Genomic DNA, 14,126 nt, shown 5'->3' with positions numbered 1-14,126 from the left:
ACGGAAAATAAATAATAGTTATTCATATAGTAACTACTGAAAAGCGTGTTAGTTTGCCAGCAACGACAGGAGCGAAATTCCTGGAAAACTCCGTATTTTCGATTTCCAAGTACAAGCAGTTAGCATGTTTCTTACCTAAATTTTATTTCACCACATCTGAGTTCTTTGGTGGTGTGGTGAAGAACACTTTCTTGCTGCAAAAGAATAACGCAGGAGTGACGCACATTCCAACAGCAATAGCGGACAATCCAAAAATTCCTGTAGAGGAAGAGGAAGGAAGTACGCAAGATAATTACATACATTCCATGTGAGTACAGAGTATTTTAATAGCAGGTGTCGGTGAGACCAACAACAGCTACTGCAGAGAATGGTAAAAGTAAAGGACAATAATGACTTTCAGAATACATTTCACAGATAATGGTTTCAAAACCTTTGAGTAGTACAGCCTTTATATGTTGTATTATGAATGTTTTGTGAAAATATAGTCATTTATAATGTTGCAATAACAATTTTAACCCCTAATTAGTGATCAGTCTCAAGGAGGGGAGAAATCATCGGTTTTTAATATTGTGATGTGTCCTTCGGGGCAACTTAGTTCATCTTTTCAAAGTATTGAGGTACGAGGTTAATGTAAATAATCTCATGTAAGTACCTGCTTAAGATAAAATTAAAAATAATAACAGAAGAAGACCTTTTGTATTTCCTCAAAGAAGGAGGTTTTGGATTCGTTCCCTTCTTCAAACTACAGATTCGAGCAGAAATGAACAAAACTCTGTTTACGTGTTATCATTGCTTCAGAATGGTCCTTTCTCAATTTTCACTTGTGTACAGTCTCAGTAGCTAAATTCTCGGTTGTGTAAAGGTGCTCTGAAAAGCAAACGAGAAAGAGCAGTCTGGGTTGTAATTTCGCTGTCCCGGGATGTACTGCGCTTGTAGACACTTGCGCCGTCCGTGACAGGAAACGTTGTGGATGCTACCTCTGCTTGTAATTGCCTGCGCTTTCGTGTCTGTTCCTGCAGCTTTACGACCCAGATAGCGGGTGCATAAACATCTAGGGGCTCTGTTTCTTATCTTCACTCCTTGTTCAGCTGCTTGAGCAAGATGTTGCTTCTACGTCTCACACTCACGTTTCTGTGCTTTCTCATCCCGCCTGACGTTCTGTATTTTTCGTTTATGGTCATTATTTCTTATCCTGTTCTCCTCGAAACAAGCAATACTATTTGGTTGGTGCATAAGTTCGTAGCTTGTCTCCATGAGTTTAATAAACACAACATATACACATAACGGAGACTGTAGTCATCAATAGTACGTTTCTCAAAAAGAATCATCCCATTTGGCACGTCTATATTTCTGAAGCTAATTAACATATACAATGAATTTTATTTTTTGATGGACTGGAAACTACAAAGTTTTTTTTTTTCATACATTTTCATAGGTGTTCAATATGCCCTACTTGTGATGCAATGCGGTATTCAAATTGTTCCCATACTGCAGAGAGCATGTCTTGAGTTACAGCTTCCACAGCTGCTGTCAGGCAATGTCTCAGTTCATTCATTGTTGTTGGTAACTAAGAGTCCTTTATACTCATAAATCCTCACAAGAAATAATCACATACAGTGAGGTCCGGTGACCTTGGAGGCCAGTAATGTAAGGCTGAATCATTTGGTCCAGTGCGACCGATACACCGATCAGTAATGCTTTGATTTAAAAATTCCCGCACTTCCAGATGCCAGTGTGGCGGTGCCCGGTCCTGTTGGTAAATGAAGTCGTTCTAATCAGTCTCCAACTGTGCGAAGAGAAAGTTCTCGAGCATATCAAGATACGTTCTTGGCAAAGAGAAATGGACCATACGCCTTTTCCCGTGAAACTGCACAAAACACATTAAATTTTGGGGAGAGTCCCTCTCATGTTGTACAACTTCATGTGGTTGTTCCATACCCCACATTCTCACGTTATGACGATTCACCTTTCCATTTAAGTGGAATGTTGTCTCGTCACTAAACACTAAGCGTGGAAGAAAACAGTCATCCTCCATCATGCCAAGAACGAAATTACAGAACTCAACACGTTGTTGTTTGTCTCCTCCCGAAGAGCTTGCAGTAGCTGAATTTTGTATGGTTTCATGTGTAAACAACGATCCAACACACGCCAGACAGGAATCGGGGGCATGTTGAGCTGTCGAGCTGCACGGCGAACGGATTTCTGCGGACTCCTTGGGAAACTTTGTCTGTGTCAGATACCCGGGGACGGCCCGGCGATTTACCTTTACACAAACAACCGTTTCGTCGGAATTGTTCATGCCGTCGCCTAATGCTCTGTGATGTAGGAGGATCCACACTATACTTAGTACTGTAAGAGGTCCGAGCAGCACAGTCCGCCGCTCGTGGTCCCGCGGTAGCGTTCTCGCTTCCCGAGCACGGGGGCCCGGGTTCGATTCCCGGCGGGGTCAGGGATTTTCACCTGCCTCGAGATGACTGAGTGTTTGTGTTGTCCTCATCATTTCATCATCATCCAGGAAAGTGGCGAAATTGGACTGAGCACAGGTTGGATAATTGTACGGGCGCTGATAACCACGCCGTTGAGCGCCCCACAAACCAAACATCATCATCATCACAGGTGCGAGCAGATGTAATTTCGATGTATTGCTCATGCGCTGCCTGCGATATGCAAGGTCTCTGACCAGAGAGCAGTGTTGACTGCAGTAGGAACTGTGTAGCTGTACCAGTAAGTTGTTGCTAGTCTGGAGTCTGCCCTGGTCTGGTCTGGTGTATCGTGTTGGCTGGCCCGGTCGCGGTGCAGCGATGCCGGAGCCTGAGTATTAATGTATAAGGTAAAAAGCAGCCTCGCGCATACGTAGTAATGTTATCTCAAGTCCCATGTAAATGTTTTTAAAAATCTCCTAATAATAATCTTCCTCATAAAAAGTAACTTTTAACAACCATTCATTTCAATTTAAAGAATTTACTAATTTCTGCCATTCATGATCATCCCGATTATTGCAATAGAAAAATCAGTTGCTTCCTTTCATATATGACAGATAGGTCGGCCAGCATTGCACAGAGCTGTGCCGCAAAAAATTTATTGTAAGAGCAGATATATCCGGAGTTTTTTTATTCGGAATGATCTTTCAGGGCCATGACGCAGCACTGCTGTCGTCCAAAATTTACGAGGTTACATTCACAGTGAATTATTGAAAAGTCATAAGTGAGCGACAATTTAATTGAGAGGTTAGTTACATTGTTTTATTACCAGGTTACTGAATTTATTTTTTTATTGGGATGTTATACTGAATGTGAACGGCATAATTATAATTTTTACTGTTGAGAGGTTTAGGAATTTTTCTGTTTTGAGGTTACGCTAAATGTGAATGAATTTTGAGCTTAGATTAAATGAGAAAGAATTTTGTAGGGAGGTTACAAATGAGAAAGAATTTTGTGGGGAGGTTAAATGTGAATGAATTTCTGTGGGGAGGTTACACTAAATTAGAATCATACTATTATTATTTATTTAAATTTTTGTGGGGAGGTTACAGTACGAATGTCACGATGAACAGTTATTACTGACCCACACTGTGCAAAACGTAGAACACAAAACGCTTTCTGTTGTCCCGACACCATTTTTACTAGAACTGAATTGGGCGCACACTGCTGCTAACAAGCGGGAACCATGTAAAACTCGATAGTTTGCTCTTTCCAAGAGTACGTTGTTCACGCACATATCTCAAATAATATAATAGTTGTAATTTTTTTAATCTCATGATTTTTGATACACCCTGTATACTCTCCTTCTCAATTGACAACAGTATGTTAACTCTGGGGCAATTTTTAGTTTTCATGACTGTAGAAATCATGTTGTTTTGAAGCGAAAAACTCGTCGAGTCGTGTACAACCCGCATTTTTATCGAGAAATGAAGTTCCTTGAAGGTTGTTCGATAGAGAGCGGAAAAGGTGAAAATGTGAGTGTGCAGGATTGAATTATATCGGACCCTTGATACGCCTAGATACGACTCTGACAGGTGACACGTACGTAAGCATCCTCTCTGATCACCTGCATCCACTCTTATCCATTGCGCATCTCGACGGACTTGGACAATTCCAACAGGACAATGCAATACCCCACACGTTCAGAATTCTTACAGAGTGGCTCCAGGAACACTCTTCTTAGTTAAAATACTTCCGCCCGTCACCAAACTCCCAAGACATGAACATTATCGAGCATATCTGGGATGCCTTGCAACGTGCTGTTCAGAAGACATCTCGACCCCATCGTACTCTTACGGATTTATGGACAGCCCTGCAGGATTTATGGTGTCAATTCCACCCAGCACTACTTCAGACATTTGTCGAGTCAATGCCACGGCGTGTCGCGGCACTTCTGCGTGCTCGCGGGGGCGCTACACGATAGTAGGTGGGTGTGCCAATGTCTTTGGCTCTTCATTGTATTATGAACTGGAAAAATATTCACAGGACCATCATTACAAAACCAGCCGCAAGGACGCTATGTCTCACTGGTGTTCTGATAAACGAGAGTGAATTCTGTCTGGATTTATGGTGGCCATTAAGGGGAAAACTCAGTTACGGGCAAGTAGAGGACAAAATCCTATATGGTCGACATTACTAATTATTTGATTTCATTTAATCTTTTAATGCAAGGAGAGAATAATCCGGTAATAGATGTGGCAGACAAGATTGATCCTATCAAACAAAATTTAATCCTTTCAGCCTTCTTTACCGATGAAGCAACTTTTTCCAGGGCTAGCATCATTAACCTGCATAATCGTCATCTTTCGGCTACAGACAATCCTCGGGGAATAGTTGAGGCGTCTCATCAGAATCGGTTCAGCATCAATGTAAGGGCAGTGGTTCTTGGCGATCACACACTTGGACCTGTTACTATTCCACAATGCCTCGAAGGAGGAAAGCACCTGGACTTCCTGCGGAATACTCTGCCTGGGCTGCTTGAGAATGTGTCTTTGGCAATACGATAGGTTATTTCCTTTCTGCATGATGGAGTACTACTCCACAGCCGCATTATAGTTCATCGACACCTCAGCAACATCTTCTCCAGTCATTGGATAGGACACAGAGGGCATGTAGCATGGCCTGCTAGATCACCGGACTTAAACCGCCTGTGTTTTTACCTCTTGGGAGATCTGCAAAGCATTGTGTATGCTGAATTGGTAACTGATGTGCAGACCATTCAGCAGCATGTTCACGACACCTGTGACGCTCCTCGGAGAGAGGCCGAAACGTGCAAAAGAGTGCACCAATCCATGATGCGACGTGTGAACGCGTGCATTCCGTCCCATGGAGGTTACTTTGAACAACTGTTGTGACGTGAATGCGATGCAGCTCTGTGCTGTGTTCTGGGCCGATTTGTTGTTGTTGTACGCACACCGTCCATTTACGAAGACATGTTCGTGGGAACTTCTTTTCTCCATTTCCAGTGATGAATCCGTCCTTGCAGTTTGGCGGTTTTATTAACGTTCACCCTGTATTTAGCCTATACTGATATCCACTTACTGTAACAGGGTGCAAAAATGAAACGGTTTCTCCATTTAAAGCTGTAATAGACTATCTGCCAGAACTTCAATAATTTCTAAGATTTACAGTAAGCCACATTTTTGTCCTTACTAGCTACAGGATGTTAAACGAAACCCTTCTAGGACGATATCCCGTAAGGAAGAATTCCATCTCAACATCATCAGTGAAAGTACCTAGTTCCCCCTGTTTCCAGTTCTCATTCCCTGCCTGCTTAGTTTTCATGTGTGCGCCTGCCACAGATATCTGAACGAGAGAGAAACGATTTGGTCCGCATTACTATTTGTTGTGGCTTACTATGGCACCCTTGTTTAACTGTTTGCTTGCACTGCAACAAGTTCCATTAAAAAGCTGATAAAGTTCAGTGACAGTGGAGGAACAGTTTACTAGCAAGCTACTGGTACGTTTCGGGACGGTAAACAAGGAGCTCAGATAGTTACGTGCTTGTTCCATGGATCGCAATTGCGTTCTCTCGGAATGGTATGGTGAGAGACATCTTACAGTCAGCTGAAAATAATAATACATTTGTCAGAAAATGTTTTATCCAGCATAACAATGTAGTTCATTTCAGTATATGCTCCTTGGGAATAGTGATCAATAAAACCGATCAATTTATTATGTATTTATAAGTCCACCATGAGTTATGGATTGGTTAATATTCATACCAATGAATCAACAGCACAAAAGATGTCATTTCCGTAGGAAATTAGCGATGTCAACTTCCGTTAGGGAACTATGCCCTCCAGAGGAAGGTACACAACCAACTTTACATCATGCAATTAAATTCGCATTTGGAACTAGTTCAGTATCGGAGTCAGCTCCACGACTTTCACGAAATTCTTCTTCAGGCACAGGCAAACAGTGTATCCCACGTGCTGCATATTACTAGTCGCCTCACCCACTGTTCCACTTGACACTGTGTTATCCAGTCTATCATCTGATACTACAGTAGTGTTTGAAACTGCAGAAATGGTAGCTTCATCATCTGCATCAGAGTCTCCTCCAAATTCTGAATCTTCTGCATGCTCTTTCGTAACCTCTTCCCAGCAGCACGATCGGCCAGAACTTCATCCGCCATGGGACTACTCTACCTCCACGAAATCATTTTTATATACCTAACATAAATATTCATGAGTGTCAATATGATCCATTAAACTATAAAAAAGCAACCAAAAGCGAGTAAACAATATTCAAGTGTGTGCATACTCTGTTTTCATCATAACGCATATTTTCAATAATCGTTCTGTATGTGCGCTGTCGATAGAAATAATTTATCTTATCTCAACGACCAACATTTTCGAGATAATTTATGCAACATTATTATCTGCAATGTTCATTCTTCATCATAAGAAGCATTTCATAGCATATAATCAGTAAAATTAGATGTAACTGGGAACCGAATTCATGATAATCTACTTGCTTCCACGTATGGTGTGAAAGAAAAATAGCTGTAAGTATCCTTACAAATGACTCCAGAATTGAACTTACCGAGGTTTACATCAGATGATATCAGAAGTGTAAGTCCTCAGGTGAACCCCAAATCAGCTTTGAAGACGAGCGCCTCAAAGGCCATCGGTAAGTACCAATGCCTGTTCGCTGATGTATCAAATCTACCGACTTGGGGACATAAAACTTCAATTCAGCTTATCAGGGAAACTACGGTGAACGCATGAATACCAATGCAATACATTTTTGGAATATATGTTTAAAGTGTCAGGAAGTCGTTTCTGAAAGTATTTTTATGGAGTGTAGCCATGTATGGAAGTGAAACGTGGACGATAAATACACTCCTGGAAATTGAAATAAGAACACCGTGAATTCATTGTCCCAGGAAGGGGAAACTTTATTGACACATTCCTGGGGTCAGATACATCACATGATCACACTGACAGAACCACAGGCACATAGACACAGGCAACAGAGCATGCACAATGTCGGCACTAGTACAGTGTATATCCACCTTTCGTAGCAATGCAGGCTGCTATTCTCCCATGGAGACGATCGTAGAGATGCTGGATGTAGTCCTGTGGAACGGCTTGCCATGCCATTTCCACCTGGCGCCTCAGTTGGACCAGCGTTCGTGCTGGACGTGCAGACCGCGTGAGACGACGCTTCATCCAGTCCCAAACATGCTCAATGGGGGACAGATCCGGAGATCTTGCTGGCCAGGGTAGTTGACTTACACCTTCTAGAGCACGTTGGGTGGCACGGGATACATGCGGACGTGCATTGTCCTGTTGGAACTGCAAGTTCCCTTGCCGGTCTAGGAATGGTAGAACGATGGGTTCGATGACGGTTTGGATGTACCGTGCACTATTCAGTGTCCCCTCGACGATCACAAGTGGTGTACAGCCAGTGTAGGAGGTCGCTCCCCACACCATGATGCCGGGTGTTGGCCCTGTGTGCCTCGGTCGTATGCAGTCCTGATTGCGGCGCTCACCTGCACGGCGCCAAACACGCATACGACCATCATTGGCACCAAGGCAGAAGCGACTCTTATCGCTGAAGACGACACGTCTCCATTCGTCCCTCCATTCACGCCTGTCGCGACACCACTGGAGGCGGGCTGCACGATGTTGGGGCGTGAGCGGAAGACGGCCTAACGGTGTGCGGGACCGTAGCCCAGCTTCATGGAGACGGTTGCGAACGGTCCTCGCCGATACCCCAGGAGCAACAGTGTCCCTAATTTGCTGGGAAGTGGCGGTGCGGTCCCCTACGGCACTGCGTAGGATCCTACGGTCTTGGCGTGCATCCGTGCGTCGCTGCGGTCCGGTCCCAGGTCGACGGGCACGTGCACCTTCCGCCGACCACTGGCGACAACATCGATGTACTGTGGAGACCTCACGCCCCACGTGTTGAGCAATTCGGCGGTACGTCCACCCGGCCTCCCGCATGCCCACAATACGCCCTCGCTCAAAGTCCGTCAGCTGCACATACGGTTCACGTCCACGCTGTCGCGGCATGCTACCAGTGTTAAAGACTGCGATGGAGCTCCGTATGCCACGGCAAACTGGCTGACACTGACGGCGGCGGTGCACAAATGCTGCGCAGCTAGCGCCATTCGACGGCCAACACCGCGGTTCCTGGTGTGTCCGCTGTGCCGTGCGTGTGATCATTGCTTGTACAGCCCTCTCGCAGTGTCCGGAGCAAGTATGGTGGGTCTGACACACCGGTGTCAATGTGTTCTTTTTTCCATTTCCAGGAGTGTAGTTTAGACAAAAAGAGAATAGAAGCTTTCGAAATGTGGAGCTACAGAAGAATGCTGGGTAGATAACATAACTAATGAGGAGGTATTGTATAGAATTGGAGAGAAGAGAAATTTGTGGCACAACATGACTAGAAGAAGGGATCGGTTGGTAGGACATATTCTGAGGCATCAAGCAGCGGTGTACCGTGGGTCTCTAGAAGAGCGTAGCGTTCCAAAGGATTGGAAAAGGGCACAGGTCATCCCCGTCTTCAAGAAGGGACGTCGAACAGATGTGCAGAACTATAGACCTGTATCTCTAACGTCGATCAGTTGTAGAATTTTGGAGCACGTATTATGTTCGAGTATAACGACTTTTCTGGAGAATAGAAATCTACTCTGTAGGAATCAGCATGGGTTTCGAAAAGGACGGTCGTGTGAAACCCAGCTCGCGCTATTCGTCCACGAGACTCAGAGGGCCATAGACACGGCTTCACAGGTAGATGCCATGTGTCTTGACTTCCGCAAGGCGTTCGATACAGTTCCCCGCAGTCGTTTAATGAACAAAGTAAGAACATATGGACTATCAGACCAATTGTGTGATTGGATTGAAGAGTTCCTAGATAACAGAACGCAGCATGTCATTCTCAATGGAGAGAAGTCTTCCGAAGTAAGAGTGATTTCAGGTGTGCCGCAGGGGAATGTCATAGGACCGTTGCTATTCACAATATACATATATGACCTTGTGGATGACATCGGAAGTTCACTGAGGCTTTTTGCAGATGATGCTGTGGTGTATCAAGAGGTTGTAACAATGGAAAATTGTACTGAAATGCAGGAGGATCTGCAGCGAATTGACGCATGGTGCAGGGAATGGCAATTGAATCTCAGTGTAGACAAGTGTACTGTGCTTCGAAAACATAGAGAGATAGATCCTTTATCATTTAGCTACAAAATAGCAGGTCAGCAACTGGAAGCAGTTAATTGCATAAATTATCTGGGAGTACGCATTAGGAGTGATTTAAAATGGAATGATCATATAAAGTTGTTCGCCCACTGCTTGAATGCTGCTCAGCGGTGTGGGATCCGTACCAGATAAGGTTGATAGAAGAGGTAGAGAAGATCCAACGGAGAGCAGCGCGCTTCGTTACAGGATCATTTAGTAATCGCGAAAGCGTTACGGAGATGACAGATAAACTCCAGTGGAAGACTCTGCAGGAGAGACGCTCAGTAGCTCGGTATGGGCTTTTGTTAAAGTTTCGAGAACATACCTTCACCGAAGAGTCAAGCAGTATATTGCTCCCTCCTACGTATATCTCGCGAAGAGACCATGAGGATAAAATCAGAGAGATTAGAGCCCACACAGAAGCATACCGACACTCCTTCTTTCCACGAACAATGCGAGACTGGAGTAGAAGGCAGAACCGATAGAGGTACTCAAGGTACCCTCCGCCACACACCGTCAGGTGGCTTGCGGAGTATGGATGTAGATGTAGATGTAGATGTAGATCAAGGGACCACCAATTTAGTATTGGAGGGTAGAGCGGAGGGTAAAAATCGTAGATGGAGACCAAGAGATGAATACACTAAACAGATTCAGAAGGATGTAGGTTGCAGTAGGTACTGGGATATGAAGAAGCTTGCACAGGGTAGAGTAGCATGGAGAGTTGCATCAAACAAGTCTCTGGACTGAAGACCTCAACAACAACAACTACACACTAAATATTTCGTTTATGGAGAAGAAGGAGTTGACACGAAAATACAATAACACTTTTACGGAAAATGACATACAGTAATATTTGAGAGGTGAAAGGAACAAATACAGGCGAGTGTTCCTGCTTTGAAGATGACAGAGATGATTTTGAGATATTTGAAAACTACAGCCGCTTACCGTATCACTGTCGTTTTTAGGATTCCGTTCCTCAGTAGGTAAAAACGGAAACCTTACAGGACCACTTCGGAGTCCGTCCGTCAGTCTGTCCGACTGTTAAGAGCCGTTTTCCTCAGGAACGGGTAGAATTTATGTCACATACTAAGGTCTACGGTTCCTTGACGATGTAAAACATTTAAGTTTCTACGTCAATGCAATCAAAATATACAGCCACATATTTTGATACTCGGAAAATCACTGATCATCAAAATCTATAGCGCACCTAAAATCATGAAGTTCGGCAAAAAGCAAGTGTTGACAGCACAATTAAAGGAAAAAATTCCAAAAATTGTTAATTTGTAATTGTATCATACAAAAAATATTTTTGTCATATTTTATCCTACTGTCAGCCAGTTCGTCGGTTAAGACCCATTTTTTTTGCAAGACCGGATGACATATGAAGTTGGTATTTGTGTAACATACGAAGTTTTCTGGTCCCTTGGCGCTGGAAAATTTAAGCTTCCAAATCAGTGCAGTCAAAAGATATTGCCGTTTATGTCATATATTTTTATACTCGTAAACTCACACATGATAGCCTATAGGGTATTTCCCGTTGACCTAGAATTATGAAATTCGGCAAAAAGCGAGTTTTCACAATAGAATTAGACGGAAAAAATCCGAAAATTCTTAATTTGTAACGATAGTACACGAGAAAAAGTACTTTTTGTCATATTATCCGACTGTCTATCTGTTAGTTTATTAAGATTGTTTTCATCACAGGGGCGGATACATGTATAAAATTGAAATGTATGTCACATACTAAAGTCTACAGTACCTTGGCGATATAAAAAATTTAAGCTTCTACGTCAATACAATAGAAAGATACGGCCATTTGCGTCACATTTTTTTGATATCTTGCCAGTATCGATACCAACAACAGGCAAAAATCCTCGAAATTCTCAGTTCTCGGGATGGATGAACTATCTATACACATAGGCCCTAATTAAGTTTGTACAGAACCCTCAACGTGCGAGCCCGAGTCATACTCACTCAGATTTTTTTCTTTTTTTTTTTTGGGCCACTCCATTTTCTGGTCGAGCACAAGGAAAGACCTGTAAGAATCATCTCGCCACTGCCAATTGGATGACTGATTTTGGTAAAAAATGTTACGACGTAAAGAAACGGTTTAAAGTAAAAAAAAAAAGTTGGTTACTAATGCGAAACGACCAATAGCTTCTTGGTAAGAAGAGCAGTCTCGATTCCTTTTTTCGACTATGCCCATACAATTTTTCACGCCCTTGGAAGTAATACTGTAAATACGTAACTGTACAAAACGAGTGTTCCCTCCCCGTTCCTTGTTAGTAGGTGAGTTACTCAGTTACATGTACCGTAGGTTGTTTGAACGATACTTTTATTAAAAGGACGCCAAACGAGTTAGGTTACAGGATACAACACATTGTTGTTGTTAATATTAATGAACAAATTAGTTTTTAGTCTACTTATGGAACTACACTTGGAAACAAATTTTTTCCTACAGGCTTCCAGTTTTTCAATAGAAATTCAACCAAGGAATAGATGGAGTTGCTTTGCTACCTGTCAAACATTTTATGTTATTGGGAAAATGATCAAATACATTTTTTGCTGCATGTCGAACTCCTACCTGAGCTGAAACTTCCTGGCAGATTAAAACTGTGTGCCCGACCGAGACTCGAGTTCGAGTCTCGGTCGGGCACACAGTTTTAATCTGCCAGGAAGTTTCATATCAGCGCACACTCCGCTGCAGAGTGAAAATCCCATTCCTACCTGAGCTATTTACAGCTTTAATAATGGATAATAAAGAATTTTTTTCCTTTAGTGTTGTAGATATGGACATCATTGTTCTTCTAAAATTGTGGTGGACTATTATGACGAATGTCATTAGTTGCCTAACTCCTTGAAGAGATACCTACATAAAAACAGTGAGTGAACACCACAAATTATTTTTGCTGCTAGATTTTGTGCAATTAGTGCTTTTTAAGTGATGACTTATCCCAGAAAATTATTCCATAAGACACTATTGAGTGGAAATGTGCAAAATATGTCAAGAGGTCGATCCGTTTGTTTCCAAGACTAGCAGCTATATGAAGCGCAGAAGTAGTTGAAATTAATTGTTTGAGAAGCTGAAGTTCAAGTTTGCATCAGTGTGTTTCTCTAACTCGAATATGAGTCGCTTCTATGAGGTCATTATTAGTGGCCGTTTCCGAAACACAAACATCACATAAAATGATCCTTGCACAGTGAAAAAGTCAACGGATCAGTTTTACATTCACACTTTTAAGCACACGTGGTGTTTTTCACTTTACGGTGTAAATTAGATGAAGATGACTGGATGGGTTGGATTATTTTCGTACTCCTCCGCTCGTTGCAAACAATTCATTACCATGTGTGTCTCAAAAGTGGAGTAAAGGCGCTAACAGCTGCTAAGTCAGCAAATTCAGTTGACGGCCTACCAGTTCTCTACCCCGTCGGGACACTGACCTGCAAGTACGTACAGCAAGTGAACATAACAATGGAAGCCACGTGCTCGTGACACGTTAACATTTTGCGAGGCATAACTGGTGTGTTATCTGCACTGTAACAGTCTTCTACCACGGCGATGTTATCGTCTCGCCATCCTCATCATCATCATCATCACCACCACCACCATTGTCTTCTAATCACAATCGCTATTTATCATTCAGTGCTGGATACAGGTCTCTTCAGTATATCTTCACACATTATGGTTATTAAGTTTTCCCATTTAAATCTGTCCTACTTGTTTCTTTATGTCGTCAATTCATATTCGGTTAAGCTGTGTTATCGGCCTTTTCTCATCACAAGGGACCAAACATAGAAACTCTTTTGCCCATCACCCGTTGTTTTGTCTCGCTGTATGTCCATTCCATCTAAATTTCTGTTTCGTAAGAGTCGCTATGACATCTTCAACTCCTGTCTCTTTTCTCATCTAATTGCAAGTGTTATGCCCCATGTTGGTATGCCCAAGATGCATCTTTTAATTGATCGTTTTATTTTAATGCTCAAATTTTGTACAGCTGGCTCATTCGACATCCAAATTTTATTACCGTAAGTTAGTACAGACAGTATATATTAGTTGATCAGAAGTATACGGACACCTGTCAGTGAACATTAATATAGGAAGGCCGGCCGCTGTGACTGAGCCGTTCTAGGCGCTTCAGCCCTGAACCGCGCTACTACTACGGCCGCAGGTTCGAATCCTGTCTCGGGCATGGATGTGTGTGACGTCCTTAGGTTAGTTAGGTTTAAGTAGTTCTGAAGGGTACTGATGACCTCAGATGTTAAGTCCCATAGTGCTCAGAACCATTTGAACCATTAATATAGGAAGTGTTCAGACTTCACTCTATGGCAGCTTGAACTCTGCTGGGGATGCTTTTAGCTAGGCGTCTCAAAGTTTGTAGAGGAATGGCAATCAATTTTCCCGTAAGAGCCGATACCAGATAATGTAGTGATGCCAGACAGTGGGGTCTGCAGAGAA

Source organism: Schistocerca piceifrons, chromosome 1 (assembly GCF_021461385.2).
Source record: "Schistocerca piceifrons isolate TAMUIC-IGC-003096 chromosome 1, iqSchPice1.1, whole genome shotgun sequence".
NCBI classification, from domain to species: Eukaryota; Metazoa; Arthropoda; class Insecta; order Orthoptera; family Acrididae; genus Schistocerca; species Schistocerca piceifrons.
This window is presented reverse-complemented; position numbering follows the sequence as displayed.